Raw genomic sequence first — 15,631 nt, 5'->3', positions numbered from 1 at the left:
GAGGTAACATTTAATTAAAAGTTTTAAATTGATTTTACTCATCAAAAATATAAAGTTTGCTGAGTCCAATCTTATCTGGGATAAAGCAGTCTTTTACTGCTTGCCGGTAAACCCACATGGGCTCTTTATGCTTGCTTGTCAGTGTGAACGTATTTTTTTTTTCGTGTTTATTTATTTGGCTGTATCAGGTCTTAGTTACAGCACTCAGGATCTTCGCTGGGTCATGCAGGATCTTTTGTTGTAGAGTACAAGCTCTCTAGTTGTGGCTTGCAGGCTTTAGTTGCCCCTCGGGATGTTGGTTCCCAGACCAAGGATCAAACCTGGTTCCCCTGCATTGCAAGGTAAATTCTTAACCACTGGATCACCAGCAAAGTCCTGTGTGACTGTAATTTTTCCTCAACACTGTTTCCAGTTGATGAATTCACAGGATGAGAGGGAGCTAACACAATACCTCTGGTGGAAGGACATAGGAGCAAAGTCATGGGGCAGCTGATGAGAACTGGTAGTGGGGTGGGGGGAGGCAGAAGTGGAGTCAGACACGGAGGCAGGAAAGAAGGTCACTAAAGGGGCCCTAAAAGGAAACCTTCTGGGTGGTGGATAATTACATTAATGCTAACTAATAATTACTGAGCGTTTACTATGGGTGTTTACAACAGACCCTTCTCTTCATTATCTTGCTCAATTCTTAGACCAACTGGGTGATGTCATTACTACCGCCATTTTTGATGGATGAGGATGCTGAGCAAAGTCTGAAAAGTGACCTCAGATTCACACAGAGCGTCAGTAGCAGTGCTAGTTCTCAAGTCAAAATCTCTCTGATATCATTGCTTGGGTTATTCATTCTTAATATGCTTTCTAAAATATTATGACATGGATGCCTCATTCTGACCTCTAAAGAGAACTGAAACATGCATCTAAGTATCTGAGCAAGTAAAAAACTGTAATGCATCTATACAGCTTGACATGTGTGTTCAAAAATTCTCTAAGCTGGCTTCATCCACCGCTGATCAACTACAGCTTTACTCACTTTGTTCCTGACCTCAGAGCTCTGTTAATCTGACTCTCTTCCCAATGTCTTTATACTTTACAGGTGAATGTTCCATTTTCAAACTTAGCTTATCAATTTCTCCCTTATCAATTTGGGAACCAAAACCAAGAGTAAGAGGCAGCTCTACAGCTCACGCTATCACAAGAAAAAGATGAGATGTGTTTGAAAAGAACTGTCAACAATAAGCTATGGGTTTGGTAACTCAGACGGTAAAGAATATACCTGCTGTGCAGAAGACCTGGGTTTGATCCCTGGGTCAGGAAGATCTCCCGGAGAAGGGAATGGCAACCCACTCAAGTATTCTTGCCTGGAGATTTCCATGGACAGAGGATCCTGGCAGGCTACAGTCCATGGGGTCACAAAGAGTCTCACATGACTGAGCAACTAACACTTTCACTGATGTGGGAAGCTTATGAAAAGAAATTAATAGTGGATATAGCAAACCCATTTCTGGATATGTATTAGAAGATGAAATCTGTATCTCAAAGAGATATCTGCCCACTTGTGTTCACTTCAGTGTTGTTCACTTCAGACAACCTATATGCCCATCAACAGATAAATAGGGGAAGAAAATGTGATATAACAACATTACTATACATATATTATAATGGAATATTATCATCCGTGAACAAGAAGGAAATCTTGCAATATGAGGCAACAGGGTGAATCTGGAGGACATTATGCATACTGAAATAAGCCAGTCACAGCAGGAAATGGCATAATCTCACTTTTATGTGAAATTTTAAAAAGTCAAAACAGAGAGTAACGTGGTAGTTGTCAGGGTCTGGAGGTTGGTGGGGGAAATGAGGAGGTGCTGGTCAAAGGGTTGGAAGTGTCAGTTTGAAGATGAATAAGTTCTGAGATCTGATGTATGGCAGAGTGACGATCCTTCATATAATATTGTATATCTGAAAATTGCTGAAAGAGTAGATCTTAATCATTCTCACAACACACAGAAATGTAACTGTGTGTGATGATGGGGTGGGAGGTGATGGAGTGTTAATTAGCTTGATTGTGGATCATTTCATAATGTATGTATATCAACTCACCACATTGTGGACTTTATATATGTATGATTTTCTTTATAACTCCATAAATTGATAAAAGTCATCATGAAACTTGACTGCAATTAGAATAAAAACTTATTAACACAGTCGGTGAATCCAATACGAGGACACCACATAGATCCTTTAGTGTTGTCTGACTGTGACTTGGTCTTTCTCCCCACGTGCTGGTAAGAAGGGAGAACATGACCTTTGATTTAGGGTTTAGTGAGATCTGCTCTTTTAAGTAAAAGCTTTATTTAGTGCTCAGATTCTCTTAATAACATAAGAAAACAGTGCTCAATTGATCAAATAGCCTCCCAGCCCCTGTTCTTCCAATGCAGGGGTTGGGGTGGAAGGTGCGGCTTATGAGATGTTAGGGATCTGGAGGAATCATAGCCTTAAGGGGTTGTGTCTTAGGAGATATTTAAAATCTACAATGTGGTCCAGGTTAGGGACCTGGAGGAATCAGATCCTTAAGGGGTTGTGTCTTTTGATCCTCTATTTCCAGGACAGTGTCCCACTTAATCTCTGTTTCGTGTGCTGGCATTCCCAGCTCAAATGTGACTTTTGCCTTGAGTGCCATCACTTCATGGAAACTGTCAACATCACCAATGTCAGCCACATTGCTAAATCGGATGATTAATTCTTAGTCACTTTTTCTGTGACCCTTCAGCAGTACTGTCACAGTGATCTCTTTGATGTTTTTCATTGACATGTCTTCAGAACATCACTCTTCCTGGTTTTCCTCCCATAATCTGAAGGCTTCCTCAATCTGCTTGGATGGTTCCTCATTTGCTCCTGAACTCTTAATATCAGACCCATTGAATAACACAGGGAACTATACTGAACACTGAGTAATAACCTACAAGGGAAAAGAATCTGAAAAAGAACAGACATAAATGTATGCATAACTAAATCATTTTTCTGTATACCTTAAACTAACACAACCTTGTAAACAAAGACACTTCAATTTAAAAAAAAAATGACTGAAAACGGAGAGTCACCAAAATATAAATAGGGTATGTAAGTTGAAATCATGAAATCCACCCACCCTGAAAGTCAAATATTAAAAACAAAGAGGAAATCACAAAAAACAAAACCAGTAATTCAATCAAAAATTGTAGCAGTGACCAGATTGCTCTTCTGATATCCAGTCCCACATTTCTAACAGCTTCCTTTCTTTTTAAGATTTTTTTTAATGTGGACCCTTTTTAAAAAAGTCTTTATTAAATTTGTTACAATATTGCTCCTGTTTTATGTTTTGCTTTTGGGGCCAGAAGGCATGTGGGATTAAGATCCCTGGCCAGGGATAGAACCCACACCTCCTGCATCGGAAGGCAATGTCTTAACCACTTAACCAGGGAAGACCCTCTAATAGCTCCCTTGATCTCTCCTTGTGAGCATCTGAGAGAAAACTCAAACTTACCCTAGTCCTGCCCTGCTCATAAACTTCCCCTTCTCCATCAGCAGTAGCCCCATTGTTCACGTTGCTCAGATCAAAAATCTTGGGGTTCTGAGACTCTGCTAGCTCATGACCTTGTCTCTTGCTCCAGAAGGGAGAAACATATCAGGATGTTTTGCTCTTGAGCTCTTGCCTTTTTGTGATTTATGACCCATTCTTTGCTCTTATAACACCCACTCTACTATCACCCATAACCATCTTAAAGTGAACAAAAATTCCTCTGAAAACTAAAGTTCTAGATAATCTCATGGTAAAATTACACACACTTTATAGTTTGAAGTTTTGGCTGAGATGACCTGTTTCATTAGAATCAATAACATGCATAAATTGTCTCTTATAGATGTTGAGCAATAATGTTAACTGTTCACATTTCCATGGCCTCATTTGCATCATCCATGGGGCTTCAGATAGGCTACCCTCTCCAGTATTCTTGGGCTTCCCTTGTGGCTCAGCTGGTAAATAATCCACCTGCAATGCAGGAGACATGGGTTCGATGCCTGGGTTGGGAAGATCCCCTAGAGAAGGGAAAGGCTACCCACTCCAGTATCCTGGCCTAGAGAATTCCATGGACTATACCCATGGGGTCTCAAAGAGTCGTACACGATTGAGTGACTTTCATTTTCACTTTTTTTGGGGGGGGGGGTGCTTCAGATTCAGCATATTTGAAACATTATCCTTTCAGTAAGGGACACCTCTGCTGTTTGCTCTTCTTCCAGGAATAATACTCCTGTCCTTCTTGGGATTATTCCTCTCCCTTCTCTGACTTTGTGGTTTCCCTGAGCATGGCTGTTCTCTCATACAAGTCTGCCCCACTGACCTCATTTTGTTGGTTCAGGGGTATCATCCTGGCCCAACCTAAGCGAGGGGTAGGACTGCAAAACCCTCGTGACGATTGCTTGATCTTTTGTATGGCACAGGGCAGTTGATCAGATTCCTCTCTTAGAATTTTTGAACTTAAAAGCACAGAGAATAAAAGGGAGAGAGTAAAACTGCCTGCCTTTTACTCTCTGCACTTTCAAGTTCAAAGATAAGAGACAGAACCTGGTTCAGAAATAGAGAGAGAAGCAATGAAGAGTGAACCCAGGGAGCTGTATGGTGGCCACGCTGCCAACGATGGAACGTAGTCTGTAGTGAGAGGAAAGGAGGCCAGCATCCACAGAGATGCACAGAGAAAAGGCGGGCCAGGTTCTGTTGACAATCTGATACACCAGTCCCCGGACTGAGCTTTTCCTGAGGCCCAGCTGTAGCTCTGGCCTCTCAGCAGGTATTCATGGAGAATCCCATGCTTTATATTTCAGAGTCCCATTGCTAGCCAAAGGGAGAAAAAGGCCTTTATTTCCTCATATGATTGGGAGGGATGTTGAAAGAGCTAATATGATCAAAGAAATACCTGCATTACCCAGGCCTCTGCTTATGCCTGGAACTCACACTGTCCATTTGTCACCTCTGCTTCTCTCAGCAATTGAGTTGGTCTCAACTGAACTTCATACAATTACACTGTTTTCTAGGTTGTTGCGGAAGAGGGTTGCTTGCTGCTGTAGCTGTTCATTCTTCCTAGACATTTCCCCAAAGACAACAACTCCAGGAGAAAGCCCCTGCTGGCTGTACTGGAGAAGTCTCCAGAAGCCCTAATTGGCATGCTCAGGTCTTCAGACCACCTCTGAGCCGGTCGCTCTGGAAAAAGTATGGGCACGCTGACTGGCCAGCCCTGGCTCCTTCACGGCTCCTATGTCTGTGAGTAGATCAGAGTTGCTGTACTTAAAAACTGGAGACTTATTAGAAGGGTTATGAAAATGCATTCTGAGAAGACAATTGTAGCTACCACCACTGTCCACTACCCCATTGCTGGGTCAATGCTTTCTTTGATTTCATGCAACAGAAAAAGCTTTTTTTTTTTTGGTCTTAGTCTGTTTACTTGTTTCATCTCGTTTGCCATCAAGAGTCAGATCTCCTCTCTGTTTTTCGTTTTATGTGCCTCTCTCCCAGCAGGATGCTGTTCACCAAGCCACCCTAGTAGGAGATGTGGGAATCTTCTTCCATTTCTTCTTATCCCTCCGTCCCTTTATCCAAAAATGTGGGAATTATCCTCCATTTCTGCTTATCCTTCCATCTCCATATTCAATCAAATATCCTACATTAGCTCTAGCTCTGAAATGTATCTAAAAATTTCTAGATCTGAAATGTCTCTAAAACTAACCTCACAGTTCCATCCCTATGGTCTCAGCTACTGTCCCATGCCTTCATCACCTTTCAGTAGACTTGCCCCTTCATTGGTTTCCTTACTGCTAGTCTTTTTAATAAAAAATATAGTGACTTTATTATTTATTTATTTGGCTGCACTGGGTCTCACTTGTATCACTGGGCTCTTTTAGTTGCAGCAGTGGAATCTAGTTCCCTGACCCAGGGTCTAACCCGGGCCCCCTGCACTGGGAGTGTGGAGTCTTAACCACTGGACCACCAGGGAAGTTCCTAACTTCTAATCTTGTTTCTTTGCCTTCCATCATCCATCTTACTGTGAAAGTGAAATGATCATATCACTTCCTGAATAGAGTTGTCTCTTGGGCCCACTGCCAAGAAGATAAAAACTCCCTGGTGACGCACTCAGGACCCCTGTAAGCCTGTGCTGAGCATGCCTCACAGGGGCCTGGTGTTCGAGTCTCAGCATCAGCTCCTAGCTATACATCCTGTACCTTGGCTGGTGTTATCCTCTTATCTTGGGTCCTATTCCTTTCAGGCATCGCTGCTTTGGCCCTGAACTCTAATCTCATAATTCAGTGTCTCTTTTTGGCTCTGGGGATTTCTCAATATCCTGACTCCTTCTGTCTTTGATATTTACCATGTTCCCAAGCATAATATTCTCTATAAATAGCTCAGAAAGATTTTAAAAGTCACATAATTCCTTGACTCAACCCAGATACTCTATATTAGAAATATTTTTTGAAATGAACTCCTGGAGAGTCTGAAGTAGGTGGTTTGCAGATGCAGGACTTTGGCAAACACCATGCTTTGGTGTCTGCTTTTGCCTGCTATCTGGTTCTCTGATGTCTCTTCTTCCCATTGACTGGCTTTCCTCCTCTACTTACTCCTGAGACCTCTGACTGGTTGACTTGACTTTGGAATCTCTTCAGATTTACATTCTAGTCATCTCTGCTCTGGACTCTGGAGCCATCAGCCAAGGATCAGTTATTTCAACCACTGAGCTCTCCTTTGGCTATATAGCCCATCATAATTCCACAACCTTGGATTTATTCTATTTTTCCTTTATCATCCATCCTTCAACCTATAGTTCAAGTCCAAATTACTTTTCCCATCTACTTTGGCCATGTCTCCAGCTATAAATTCTCCTGACTTAGGGGCCCAAATGGGCTTCCCTCGTAGCTCAGCTAGTAAAGAATTCACTTGCAATGCAGGAGATCCCGGTTTGACTACTGGGTCAGGAAGTTCCCCGAAAGAAGGGATAGGCTACCCACTCCAGTATTCTTGGGCTATCCTGGTGGGTCAGATGGTGAAGAATCCACCTATAATGCAGGAGACTTCTGTTTGATCTCTGGGTCAGGAAGATCCCCTGGAGGAGGGCATGACAACCCACTCTAGTATTCTTCCCTGGAAAATCCCATGGACAGAGAAGCCTGGAGGGCTACAGTCCAAGGAGTCACAAAAAGTCAGACGTGACCAAGTGACTGAGCACAGCTCGGGGGCGCAAATACTAGATAGATAGGCAGACTGTCACTAACCCTTTAAAATTATCATAAAGGCTCAAGTTAGTGGTAAACTTCAGCTGACAGGAGACTGTACTTCTCTTCCAAACTCCATATTCAGTAAAATCATGTTGTTTGAGATTGAATTTGAATATTTACACCAACTGCAGAAATCAGCAAATATTCAGAAAATGCTACTCTCCCCAACCCCAAGGGACTGAGAAACATTTTCCAGCATACCCCTGTTTTCAGAGCAAGACCAGCGGTGGGAGTCCTGGTGCCAACCTGGACTATCTGATGTAATCCTTGCAGGAAGAAGTGTGCACCATGAGCGCACAGGTGTACTGAGCCTAGACACGTGGGCAGTTAGTGGTCTCTGGGGCTTGGGAAGTAGAAAAGTAAACTCCTCATATTGCTTCAGACCTGTTCAGCTGCTAGATGGGTCCCTCTCAGCTAATGGCAACTACATTTACACATCATGTAGGTGATCTGTACAGCAAGTTCCTCATTCATGAAAAGGGAATGTTAATAACATTTATCTCACAGATAAAAACAAAACAACCCCCAGAGTGATCCTCTTCCATCATTTTTAGACTAAGTCCACTTCTCAGTTGAAAACTCTCTAATGGCTATTTCCCTAGAGTAAAAGCCAGCATTCTTACAGTGGCCTTGGCCTTGCTCTGAGCTCTCCTGGGACATAAAACCCTCTCAGTCAATCCAGACTGAACATCCTAGCCACCCTAGAATGGAGTGACTGTGGGGAATACAGTGGAATTGTTAAAACAAGGTGGGAATGAAGATGGAGACACTGAACGCATGTGGGTAAGTGGTAAGGAGCAGAGGAGGAGCAGGTCAGGAATTCTGTCCAAAGCAAATCAAGTAAAACCATGATCTGTAATGGGTACCTTGAAAATGGGCCTGCTATGAAGAAAGCAAGAAACTATCCCCAACTAGTACCTGCAGAAAACCTGGCAACCTTCAATACTCCTTAGTCCTAGGTAGACGTGGGCAAAGTGTGGTCTGGCTTTGTTGTGGAGTATTCAAAGTCAGGAAGTCTGTGCAGGTTTGGACAAAAAGTATTTCCAAATTGCGTGGTATGTGGAACATGCTCCACTAATAATATTGACCTGCTTCTCTCCTAGAAAAGCGAGTAGGAACTGAATGTTCCTTGGGAGCAGCTGGGATGGGTTTAGGGTTAGGGTGAGGGTTAACACAGCAAAGAACAAAACAAGGGCACTTGGGAGAATCAATCTCAGTCCAGCTCATGGATAATCTTCTTTTTCTTGAGGCAGAAAAAACCTAGGCCAAGAACAAATATCCTAAGTGTTATCTTTAAAGTCTCATCTTGATAAGGTGGGGATTATAAACCAAACACACAGATAATCAAAGAGAAAACAAACATAAAAACTGATATTTAGCTTGTTCAGTTTAAAAACATTGCACTTGGGACTTTCCTGGTGTTCCAGTGGTCAAGACTTTGCCTTCCAGCGCAGAGGGCACATGTTCAGTCCCTGGTAGGGGAGCTAAAATCCCGGGGCCAGAGAGTCAAAACATAAAGCAAAAGCAATACTGTAACAAATTTAATAAAGACTTAAAAAAAAAAAAAACTTAAAAAAAATCCCTCAAACCAAAAAATCATTGTATTAAGTAAAAGATCCTACAACAAAATCTACCAGATTTGTCAGAAGAATCAGCGTGAGATCCTGTCTGTTGTCTTCAGCCTGGCTTCATCTATCTTTTCTCCTTTTTTGGTACTGGTCTATTGATTCTGTTCTGGTCTGGACACGCACCTTTTGGGCTGGTGTCTGATCCCTGAGCTGCTTGTTAGCCTGTATCTCAATACTCTAATTATAACTTGGCTGTGGTTTGTCTGCGGGCTAGATCCTATGCTTTTGGTACCCAGTGGTACAGGAGACTCTCACACTATCATCCTTCTGAAACCGTTTACCACAGATTGGGACTTGAACCCAGCCCAAATCCACAGTACCTGGTCGCAGGACCTAGTGAAGCTCAGGTTCTTGATGTCTGATCACAGAAAGAATTCAGTGAGAGACAAAGTGGTAGGTATAAAGTGGGTTTATTCAGACTCAGAGAGAAGCGCACTCCATAGACAGCGTGGGCCATCACAAGGGGAGTGCACAGCAGTCTTGGAAGGTGGCCTGGTTAGTCTTTAGAGGCTGGGTAATTTCATATGCTAATGAGTGGAGGACTATTCCACCTATTGCGGGGAAGGGGCGGAGATTTCCAGGATTTGGGCCACCACCCACTCCTTGGTCTTTTAACAGTGCCTTGGAACTGTCACGTGCCTCCGGGTGTGTCATTTCACTTGCTGACTGAGGATCAAGGTCCATCTTGGTCCCATTTGATTCTAATCTGTTTATATTGTGCCCTTGGGCTATGTCATTCTTTCAGAAGCTGTCCCCTGCCTCGTTCCTTCCTGTTACATTTCCCCCACTCCCCTTTGTCCCCTGCATCCACCCCATCCTGGTTTCTTCTGGATCACATGCTTGGGTTAATCCAGGTTCTCTCAGAGATCAATGCACAGAGATAGACTCTGTGCAAATGTCTCACTGCAGGATAGAAAATTCCATCACAGCACATCCAGCTAGCAAATAAAAGATTCTGGAGTGCTGACAAGGTCAAAGCTTTGTCTTGGAAAATTTGTTCCTGCTGAGAGTTGAGGACTTGGTGAAGAATCGTTTCTGCTTGTATGCAGTTGAGGCTGTTGGTTCCCACAGAGTTCCTGTAGCTGGTGTGTCCTCTCCCAGCTGCTTTGAGTAGAGGAGCTCAAGCTAGACTACAGCTTCCTCCTGAGAAAGGCCCTCACCCTTCCTTGGCTAGTGGAACCTGGCCCTCCCAGAGAGGCTTAGGACCTACTCCTCCCTCCCCTAGCAGCCCACTTGGATCAGATTTCAAATCTCATTCCACTCGTAGGTGGAGTTGGGAAGAAAGATGCTTCTGCCATATAATCACCACACATAGTCCTCTGCAAAGGTTGTGGGTCTGTGACTTTGTGCTGATCGTGTGCTGTCACTTAAAATGATCCTCCTCCCATCTTTATATAAAATCTACCTCACGACTTGGATTTTTTTTTTTTTTTTTCCTATCAAGTCAAGCATTCAAACCTTTCTCTAACTCTGATTAGGGAATTATTTCCAGATGAGAGCTTTGATACATCTTCTGGGACAAGCTGTCAAACCCACACTTCATCAAGGGTGCCTCACCCCAGTAATGATTTGCATCTTTGGGAGGGAATATATCTTCAGACTTATAAAAAAAAAAAAAAGAAAAAGAGGTAGGAGGTGGTGTGTGAGTCTCTCTCATCAAATTGCATTGATGTGGAGCTCGAGACAGAGGTATTGGATTCTGTTTCCATAGCAACTGCTTCACTGCTCAAGGGGAAAAACAGGACAGCAATTGAAGTCTGTGTTAATAGCAGCTCTAAAAATAATCGGTAATGTGTTGAAATCAAGTGAAAGACCCAGAAAGCAATAGGTAAAAATTACAGCCATGCAGGATGGGGTTGAAAATGAGGTGTTGTGCAAATACTGTCACAACTACAATATGCTTTAAGAATTACAGGAATAGTTGGTAACAAATACATGTTTGAGGCAATCAACTATTATTTTATTTGCTCATTCATTCAGGCAACTATCCAATCTTGATTTTATGCCAGCCACTAGATAACATCTGAAGGAACAGAGGTATGTCAGGACTGTCTCTCTTACAGGCTCTCACGGTTTTATGGGGGCAATAGATGGTGGTTAAAATGGATGTTTTGTTTGTCTCCCAATACCAGTCTGTTTCCCACCGTGTAAGCAGCCAGAAGATTAAGGATTTGTATGGGATTGCTATCACATGCGGCTCCAGGGACAATTGAAAGTCATTTGCTTCAGTTATTGGTTCAGCAGTGAGGGTGTAACCCTACATGGCACCATTTTAACTATGCTGATTGCCTTCTGCGTGAGGCTCAGGAATCTTATTTGGTGCCGTGCTTATAATTATTTTTTTTTCACCTAGAGGTAAAAGAGGGGTCATGGAGGGTATATTGCTCCAGGAAGCCACCCGCTTGGTGATCAGCCTGAGGATGTCAGCTGTTGACAGAGGCAAGGCCAGGATAAGAACTCAGAAACACGGCCAGACGTGACCCAACAGACCAATGGCTGGCTCTACCCTAGCTGCTCTGGCAATGCCAGCCAAGACAATTTCTCTTTTGTAGATTGATTTTTTGTAGAATTTTGTAGCTTGAATTGAGTTTTTAGGTTTCTTGCTGCCTGCAAACAAAAACAGCATCGCACTAGTGACAAATGACAATATCATGGAATCAGTAAATTATTGGAAACAAGTGGGGAGAATGAGAGACATAAAGAGGAAGAATGAATCAGGAGGAAGTGACAACTAGCTCCATCTTGGAGAAAGGAGTACAGGAAAGATCCAAGAGTGTCCTCCGTAATGAGGTAGAGAGTTTCTGTCTGCATAGTTGCTGGTGGTTGCTAGAGAAACGGGCCTCTCCTAACCCAGGCTGAGTGCCCAGGGCGGGGTGCACTATGATCCCCAGGGAGCCCGAGCCCAGGCATCCTTCACCTTCACTGCCCGTTGTGGGGATGAACATCACAGCCCCCGTTGCACAGCAGCAACTTGACCCCAGGATGGAGGTCCCCCTCCAAAACCCAGGGGTGTTTCTAGGCTGCGGGTGGGGAAGGGGGTGCCAGTAGCATTATTTTTCCACTTTTCCGGACTTCAAGTTCCTAGCCCCTGGTGGACTAGTGGCTAGGATTCCTGGCTTTCACCCATGCTGTGTGTGGTGCATGTGAAATCGCTTCAGTTGTGTCTGACCCTTTTCAACCCTATGGACTACAGCCCACCAGGCTCCTCTCTCCATGGGATTCTCCACGAAGAATACTGGAGTGGGTAGCCAGGCCCTCCTCCAGGTGATATTCCCCACCCAGAATCTAACCCGTGTCTCTTGTGACTCCTGCATTGGCAGACAGGTTCTTTACAACTAGCACCACCTGGGAAGCCCCTTTCATCCAGGCTACACAGGTTCAGTTCTTGGGCAGAGAACTAAGATCTTACTTCAAGACACCACTCACTGCTGTCTCCCTGAGATCAGATGGAGGTCACCCTCCAAAGCCCGGTGGTGTGTCCGGGCTGTTGGGGCGGTGGGGGCGGGGGCGGGGTGGGGGGAGGCGTTGTTGCCAGCGGCACTATTTTTGTACTTTTTCTGACCCCGGGTTCACAGCCCCCTAGACTCCATTGAGCACCAGGGCTTTATCTTTGACCCGGACATCATGCAGCTTCCTGCTTTCCTTCAGGTCTGCCCTGCACCTCCGCAGTGGAAAGTTGACCAATAATTTGAGGGAAGTGTGAATGCAGATTTAAGAGCAACCTGTCTGAGGACCCCTATCCTCAAAGCCCAGCTCCTTTGGCATTACTGACTCCGTGTCTCTCTGAGCCTGTAAGACTTGTGCCTTCCTCTGGAGCCCTCGTCACCCCGGCCACAATCTGGAAGATGCCCACAGGAGACGTCTGAGGTCACTGGGGTACCCCATGTGCTTCCCTTTCCAAGGATTCCCACTGCTCCTATCCACTTGTGCTAACCCTCCAAGGCCTTCAATTTACCACTAGCGCCACCTGCCTCATCCTCCAAGGATTGCTTATATGTTTCTCCAACTTTTCCAAGTTATTTTTTGGTAGATGATTTTATTCAGTATAAGCTACATTGTTGGGCCCAAAATTGTATCCATTGAATTTTAATTTCTATAATTTCTTTAATCATCTCTAAATGTCACTTTAAAATTTCTTTTAAATGTGCGCTCAATCATTTCTAATCTTTTCTTATTGCCTACTCACTTTGCTGTCTTTTAAACACTATTTGTATAGTGCATACTAAATATATGTTTGGATTCTAATTCTAAAATTTCTCTCTTTTTCTCTTTAATATTGATGATTTCTTATACTCACCTCATATGAACTTATATCCATTTGTGGAAACTTTAAATTTGAGAGATGCTTCATTTTAGAGAAGTTGCAAACAGTGGATCCTCTGCTTTTCCTTATTTATTTTGAGTCTAGATTTAAAACACAAAGGCCTATGAGAGTATCTAGCTTGACATAATGCTGAAGCAGAAATTATACAATTTAATCTTGAATTGTGTTCTCTGTGGAAAACTTATAAAAGTGATGGAAATGTTTAGTGATGAACTTAGATTCACTCAGCTTCTCAGGCTAAAGTTAAAACCTTTAGCTGCTGAAATCGCATGCTCATCTTTTAAATGTTTTATTTATTTAAAAATTAATATTTTAGAGGGAAGGTTATTTACATGTTAGTTAAAATTTAACTCATTTTAAAAGATTTTTTTTTTTCCTTAAGGAAAAGGACAATGTCTTTTTCCCAAGGTCCAATAAGTGAATACATAAAAATAAGCCCCTGTTTGGTTTGAAATTTATGACAGATTGGCAGTTGAATTATTCATCAAACTAGAATGAATAATCTATAAAACTAATCAAAGCAGTCTAGCTCAGTCACTTGGCAGATGACAAATTTGGCCTGATTAGGATTGTCGTGTTTGAGGCTGTGTGTAGGTGGGACCAGTTGGACTGTGTTGGAACAAGACAGGATGGGAAGAATTTAGATCTGAAGCCAGATCTGTCTGTTAGGTTCGGGCAGGTCCTGAGGTGGTGGCTGGGGAAGAGGAGGAGAACCAATAGGGTGAAAGCTCCAAAATAGAGTCTGGCCTGGACAGTGGGATCCCATACGCCTCTTGATGGGGGCACCGTTGACTCTCCTTCATGACTACGTCCAAAGAGACTTGACAGCGACTGCCGCAGAGTAGCTACTCCAAAAATATTTTAAATAAAACAAAAGACTATAACAGGAGCCTAAAGACATGGCAACAGGCACCTCATGCTCTCATAACCCCTTACAGGTGTCTCTATAATAGGGAGATACCTGCCTGGAGAAGGACATGTAAAACCGTCCAACAACTGGCGACCCCTCCCCTGAGTTCTGAGCAGATGGGCATGATCAACCTGAACCTCTTTCTGGCCACGATAAGTAAATATTCCTAAGTTCTCCCCCCTCCCTCCCCCACTATAGTGTCCTGGTAAAGACCAAGCTAACTCCTTTTTGGTATGCTAAGGGCTTTTATGTATTAATTCATCTAACCCTAAGGAAAGCTATTATTAAGAAGAGTAAAATGAACCTTAAACTATTATATGTTTACTGGCATCATTCATTATTGTTCTGGTAATGTTGCCAGGGGTCTAAGCAGCCTGAAGATGTCAATTTACCTGAGGAGAAGTCTGTCCATGTGTGATCTACACACAAGACCGTCTATGATAAGTGCCCTAAGCCCATGGCCATCACATTGCTAAAGAACCTTGGCTATAGCCTCATGTGGTTACCACAGACTAATTTTGAATAAAGGCAAAAATTACCAAAGATTTGAATCCAAAATAAACCAGCCAGATGTACCTGATTATCTTTAAGTCCTTTGCTAAGTGTAGAAGGAGATAGTGAATCAAATTCCGAATAATTTGCTGTGTTAATAACTCAGTAAGGCTAATGACTGTTGAATCTGAAACTAAGTGCTGATCAGTGTTTTACCCACCGCTGTTTTCTTGCAGCCTCCTTAGAGAATGCTCAGTCATCAGCATCATCCTTGCTAGAAAAAGGGAGCAGGTGAATAAGCCATGACTTCTTCTGTGTATTAAGCACTGTGCTAAGTGCTTTACACACATGTAATATGTAATTTGACTGTTGGCATAACCCTTGAACTAGATACAATAATCCCAGTTTTTCAGATGAGGAAATTGAGCAAAATGAACTTTCTTGGTGTCTTAGTCCAGGCTACTATCACAAATTATCATAGACTGGGCGATTAAAACAACACACATTTCTTTGTCACAGTGCTGCAGGCTGGGAAGTCTGGGATCAGGGTGCCCGCATGGTGGGACTCTGAGAGCACTGTTCCTGGTTGGCAGGGGGCCATCTTCTTGCTGTGTCCTCACATAACACAGAGCAGAGGCAGTAAGCAAATTCTTCTGTCTCTTCTTTTTATTTTATTTTGTTTATTTGGCTGTGTCAGATCTCAGTTGTAGCATGTTCCCTGACCAGGGATTGAACCCCTGCATTGGGAGTGCGGAGTCTTAGCCACTGGACCACCAGGGAAGCCCTGTCTCTTCTTCCAAGGGCACTAATTCTACCAAGACGGCTTCACTTTCATGATCTCATGACCTCCCGAAGGCCTGGACACCATCACAGTGGTTATCAGAGTTTCAACATGTGAATTTTGAGGGGACACAAACATCCACAGCACTTGCCAAAAGCACCTCACTGAGATAAGAGTATTTTGTTTACAGATTCCTCAGCTCA

The 15,631-nt window shown here is 43.2% G+C and overlaps 1 long non-coding RNA gene across 1 annotated transcript in view; it reads right to left on the bottom strand.

Moving 5' to 3' along the window:
* Positions 1–470: 470 nt before the first annotated feature.
* Positions 471–15,631, bottom strand: part of LOC136145628 (uncharacterized) — a 29,524-nt gene continuing 14,363 nt past the window's right edge. Inside the window, exon 3 of the long non-coding RNA XR_010658817.1 lies at positions 471–2,973. This is a non-coding gene — a long non-coding RNA (uncharacterized lncRNA). The remainder of the gene's footprint in view (positions 2,974–15,631) is intronic.

The sequence above is a fragment of the Muntiacus reevesi genome, chromosome 13, assembly GCF_963930625.1.
Source record: "Muntiacus reevesi chromosome 13, mMunRee1.1, whole genome shotgun sequence".
Classification (NCBI taxonomy): Eukaryota; Metazoa; Chordata; class Mammalia; order Artiodactyla; family Cervidae; genus Muntiacus; species Muntiacus reevesi.
Note: the sequence above shows the minus strand (reverse complement) of the source record. Positions and strands in the feature narration are given on the sequence as shown.